The 6000-nt window shown below is 28.5% G+C and overlaps 1 protein-coding gene across 1 annotated transcript in view; it reads left to right on the top strand.

Moving 5' to 3' along the window:
• Positions 1 to 2800: 2800 nt before the first annotated feature.
• The window catches only part of LOC149945801 (cytochrome P450 2J3-like), a 28923-nt gene continuing 25723 nt past the window's right edge, over positions 2801 to 6000 (top strand). Inside the window, exon 1 of the mRNA XM_090174644.1 lies at positions 2801 to 2877. The gene's annotated coding sequence lies outside the window, so the exon portion shown is untranslated. The remainder of the gene's footprint in view (positions 2878 to 6000) is intronic.

The following is a 6000-nucleotide window of genomic DNA, read 5'->3' as shown; positions in this document are numbered from 1 at the left end:
GGGCGCCCACAGCTGTAAAGACGGCACTGCCCAAAAAAAATGTTTAGTAACAAATTAAACAGCAGAATGTAAAAACTTGTGTCTGATTCGAAGATATTGGAAAACGAGTTAAGATTAACTCCATATGATAATCATTTTTGTAGCACGATTTCAAGGCTTAAGTTCCTAAGCCTAGGACTATAACCGACTTTGGTAGTTTGTGTGCCGAGGTTATTATCCAGTAAAAGCGAGGAGTAAATGTCGGAGAGAGCGCGTGGATGCAGGTCAGGCACTTCAAAAGTGGAATGAACGATTTGAAGGTTCTTCGGTATTTTACTGACGGACGTGGAAGTGTACATAAGTAATTTAAAATTCGAAATTATAGGTATTTACAAAGTACGCCCCGCACATATGCGAGTGAATTTCCAGCCCATATTGTTGGACCTTAAAATTCATGTTATGGTATAAAATCAGTTAAATAAGCCTGGTTGGTATATCTCGTAACGTAAACTAACGTTTCGCGCGTCAAAATGTAATTTTGAAATCGTCAATTAGGTGTTATTTTCTATTTCTCAAAATAGGTTGAACATTTTGTAATTCGTTGTTCGCTCGTGGGTATGGAATTTGTTCGTGGCTATGGTAACAAGTATACGTCGGCTACGACGATAAAAAGCGCGTGGTGCTCAGGTTGTTATTTCGTTTTGCCTCGTGATCTTTGACGTCAAATAATGTCATGGCCGCCGTTTCAAGGTGGGGTTTAGCTATGACATACTACGAGGAAGCACCCAGGACATCACTGGAATTCCTTGCCAGACCATCTTAAGGGCATTCCCGTGCAAACTCTATTCCGGAAGGAGTGGGCGAACTATCTCGAACTCTATGACTTAAGGCCCATTTTTCATGCTCGCTGGTAGCGGATAAAAATCGTCAAAATCCGCATCCGCCACTCGCAAGCGTGAAAATTAATCTAAAATATCTGTTTGAAACAGATAGACGCGGAAAGTGAACAAGTGTGTAACGGAAGCGGATTTTGTCGATTTTTACCCGCTACCAGCGAGCATGAAAATGGGGCTTTAGTGTCCATAATCTCTCAAGCTATTTTATTTTACAATTGTATTACCCTTTTTCGTTGTATGTATATTGTTTTTGCTTATTGACTGTACATATCTCATTTCTCACTGTCTTGACGTGATGGGTCTCTGACCTTTTGTTAAGCTAATAAAGAACTAAAGAACTAAAGAACTTAATATATCTATTTATCTCCTACATGTATAGGGTTGTTGATATTTATTATTTTATCCTAATAGACCTTTCAATAAATGCCGCTATATTTTCCTTCCCCCCTTTGTGCATGAGTGTGAGTCACTGAATTACATAGTCACGTGATTAAGTTAGTTTTATTTGTAGGGCGTAAGTTGACACCGCGAGCACTTTTTTCGTTAAGGAGCGAAATTGCAATACTTTTTTTATTTATGTTACTATCATTCAGAATATTCAAACGTGAAAGTGATGGTGAAATAAATATTATCCATATTTTAATGTTGTCGTAAGCGCACGTGTTGTACAACGAGGCATGATCAAATATATACATGAACAACGTTTTCTAAGACCGAAATTTGCATTTTTAATTTTAAATGTTTTCAAATAAGGAAACGTTGCGTTTACGAAACTCATCTGCATAATGATATGTTGCTCAGGTGAGATGGGCATTGTGCACTCTTTTTAGAGTGGATCGGAGCGTTTGTAGTCAGAGTGAGATAAACATTTTTATTAGTATATAGCTATATTAGTATTAAGCTACTTATGTACGGATAATCAGAAATTCAAGATTTAGAATAATTAAAACAGAATCATTTGAAAAATTTGTGTCTTCCGTCACGTAACTCTGGCATACATTCCCGCCTCGCAAAACAACTGATTATGTAGCTCTAAATTTAAAATTAAAACGATTACGTGGAACTTTAAATGAGCAGAAGAGGGGAACTATGAGACCCCAGAAATGAGCCGTTCACTTAGTAATTGATTGAGACAGAGAAAAGAGTGTCGTTTTCACTTTTGAACTCTCTCCAAACCTAGATAAGCGGATGGTGATTAGCATTTCGGAATTTTAGTATATTTAAATTGTACTGTGTTGCTGAAATATAAGAAGGTTTAAAGTACGGTAGCTAAATTTCTATTTTCGCTGAGCTGTTTGATGAAATGAGTGGAATCTATTCTTTTTCATTGATGTGAGCAGAGAACCTTAGCGGTAATCGAAAAGCGAATGAAAGAGCATGCACGTTCGTTAGAACATTGAGCGAAAGAAGAGGTGAGCTAGAAGTAATCACGTTTAAAACGTGCTAAACATTAAAAACATCTCCCTAGAAAGACTTGAGAGATAAACATATCAAGTTGGCATGAGCGGGGTTTGAGCTGAGAAGGGATTTTTGGATTTTGGATAAATGCCCCTCACTGGTGTTATTATTTCTGACAGCGGCGTAGAATTGTAATTGTAAAAACAGTTTGTAATAAACTTACCCTTTACGAAGAAAAAATATTAAAACTAGAAACTTCACGAGGAATTGAAACTATCTGTAACTTCCCGTTACAACTACATAAAAGGACGTGGGTAAGAGGTTTTTAAACGGGCTTCTATTCCTACTTTTAATCTTCTCTGCCGCTTACACAATATCAAGACTAAACAAGTTTTGTTAGGTGGAATTGTGAGAGCTCGGGTTAATCATTCTGGTACCTTATATTCGTAGGGGCCTAATTCCCAGCAGTCCTGCTTAAGTAATTGCGGAATTACCGGTTTTCTCCTCCAGACGTACATTCAATCTTATGCATCTAGAAAGATAACATCGTATTTTTGCGCTTTCTCTTATTGTGTTTCTCGTTCAATTTTACGGTGTTGCCTTGGTACGTACAAACTTTGTTTTTCTGTAGACATTTTCGTACTTTTAATTAATATAATAAATTAAAATTTTAAAGTAAGAATAAAAATTAAAAGTGAAAAATGTAATAAATAATAAAAATATATTAAGATTAAATATAAAATAGTATTAAATATAATAAATAATAATATTATAGTAAGATTAAATATAAAATAGTAATAAATGTAATAAATAATAATATTATGGCACGACTAAATATAAATTAGTAATAAATATAATACATAATAATATAATTGTAAGAATAAATATAAAATAGTAATAAATATAATAACTAATAATATTATGGTAAGATTGAATATGAAATAGTATTAAATATAATAAATAATAATATTACAGTAAGATTAAATATAAAATAGTAATAAATGTAATAAATAATAATATTATGGCACGACTAAATATAAATTAGTAATAAATATAATACATAATAATATAATTGTAAGAATAAATATAAAATAGTAATAAATATAATAACTAATAATATTATGGTAAGATTGAATATAAAATAGTAATAAATGTAATAAATAATAATATTATGGTACGATTAAATATAAAATAATAATAAATATATTAAATAATATTATATTAAGATTAAATATAAAATAGTAATAAATATAATAACTTATAAAATTATAGTAAGATTGAATATCAAATAGTAATAAATATAAAAGTTATAAAATTAATAACCCATATAATGAACTGTCGTTTTTATAAAAATAAACAAGCATTCACTACCAGCATTGAGTTGTAGCTACATGTAAGAGCTGCATAAAATCCTTTATAGTAACAGATTGTACTTGATATTATCATTAAAAATGATAATGGAATTAAAGGCCTAAATCAGCTGCCAACGTCTGAGCTTTTTATCGTGATATTGAATTAAAAATTTTAATAAAAGGAATAAAGGTTAAATCATTAAAAAAATGCATTTTATTTTTTAAAATTTTTATTGTAATTGACCTCTTAAAATAACGTTGCATGGGGGATCTTAAAAATGTTGTTTCATATTTACAGAAACTGCTATTTTTAAGTTAACGTAAAACGTGATAAATTATCATTAAATTATAATAAGTATTTGTTGTTTAACGGCAGTGTAACCTTAAATTTCTTATAAAGCTCCCGAATGGGACGCGAAAATAGTCGTCTAGTATTTTAACCAATCTTATTTTTGTACATACAGTGGTTCTTACTTTATATAATTTTCTCTCGCTATGAGAATAACCTTAGCAGGGAAGTCCGAATCTTGCATGCTAAAGTTTAACCGCCTTTATCATTTAGTATATTGGTTTTTAAGAAAAGCCTTTTATATGTGGAAGGTAAGGGACATTATTAATCGAGCGAATAATACGGTTTTTAATTATTTTTAATCGATCTTGTTTGTTGTTAGTCGTGTTCTCCATGAATGTAAAAGAGAGTGGCATACTTCAGAACAGTTGTGCGAGGTATTATAGCCTTAGGTTCATTCCATGTAAGGTTAAAGTGTCGAACCATAAACCCAGTATCAGGTATTTGTATTGTTTTATCTGTAATTTAAAGGTTTTTATTGATAAGTATCTATTTTTCTTCGAAAATATTTTTACCTTGTTTTCTAAAAACTATGTATTTTGTTGTACCTTGAGTTAACTTATTTTATCATTTGATTTATTATTCAATTTATTATCCAATTTATTAATAAATTTATTTTTTAAATAATTATTCAATTTACTATTCAATTAATTTTTTAAATAATTATTCAATTTACTATTCAATTAATTTTTTAAATAATTATTCAATTTACTATTCAATTAATTTTTTAAATAATTATTCAATTTACTATTCAATTTATTTTTTAAATAATTATTCAATTTACTATTCAATTTATTTTTTAAATAATTATTCAATTTACTATTCAATTTATTTTTTAAATAATTATTCAATTTACTATTCAATTTATTATTCATTTTATTATTCAATTTATTTATCATTTAATTTATTATTAAATTTATTATTCAATTTATTTATTATTTAATTAATTATTTAATTTATTATTCAATTCATTATTCAATTAATTATTCAATTTTTTTTTCAATTTATTATTCAATTTATTATTAAATTTATTATTCAATTTATAATCAATTTATTATTCAATTTATTATTCAATTTATTATTCTATTTATTATTCTATTTATTATTCTATTTATTATTCAATTTATTTATCATTTAATTTATTATTAAATTTATTATTAAAGTCATTATTCAATTTATTATTCAATTTATTATTAAATTCATTATTCAATTAATTATTAAATTTATTTTTCAATTTATTATTAAATTTATTATTAAATTTATTATTAAATTAATTATTAATTAATTATAAATTTATTATTAATTAGTTAATTTTAATTTTATTGGATGAGGGGTTGTTCTTTCGGGAGCAAATTTCGAGTGTGGTTGGCCGGTCCCGACGATTATTATACGGATTATTGCGACTATCCCGTGACCTCGGGTCTATAAAATGCTTCAAAACACTATACTTGTCATTAGTGCGAACAAAACTCAAATATGGTATGCTCTCGTGGGGCGGGTGCGCGGGCTACTTACTCCAGAATGTAGAAAACGTACAACGCAAATTGATAGAGCTTTCCCACACTTATTTTTTATACAAAAAGCCATATATTTATAAATATTTATTAAACCTCTTGAGCATGGATACCGTTTTACTTTTTTTAAGAAAACGTGAACTCTTGTTTTTACAAAAAAAACATTTCAAATTTACAATGTATAGATTTAACTAGTTCTTTAATGTTTCACGTCCCCAATCATATTAGCCGACAAAAAATTACATTCTCTAAAGACCCCATAGTTTCTCCTATTCTACGTATGCAGAACACCTGTAACCACTACTCTGATACGTTAGACATTTTTAGCTGTAAAATTTCCGAAATTTTGAAACTTACAGAAAACAAATAATCATATAATACTACGATTCTCACATTATTAATTTTTCTATTTTGTATATTTCTTTATCAAAATTGTTATTTTATTTGAACACTTGTAACATTATTTTACCAATTATAACTCTTCATCGAAATTTTAAAGTGTGTTAATATGT

Source organism: Leiobunum rupestre, chromosome 5, assembly GCF_980474605.1.
Source record: "Leiobunum rupestre chromosome 5, qqLeiRupe1.1.hap1, whole genome shotgun sequence".
Classification (NCBI taxonomy): domain Eukaryota; kingdom Metazoa; phylum Arthropoda; class Arachnida; order Opiliones; family Sclerosomatidae; genus Leiobunum; species Leiobunum rupestre.
Note: the sequence above shows the minus strand (reverse complement) of the source record. Positions and strands in the feature narration are given on the sequence as shown.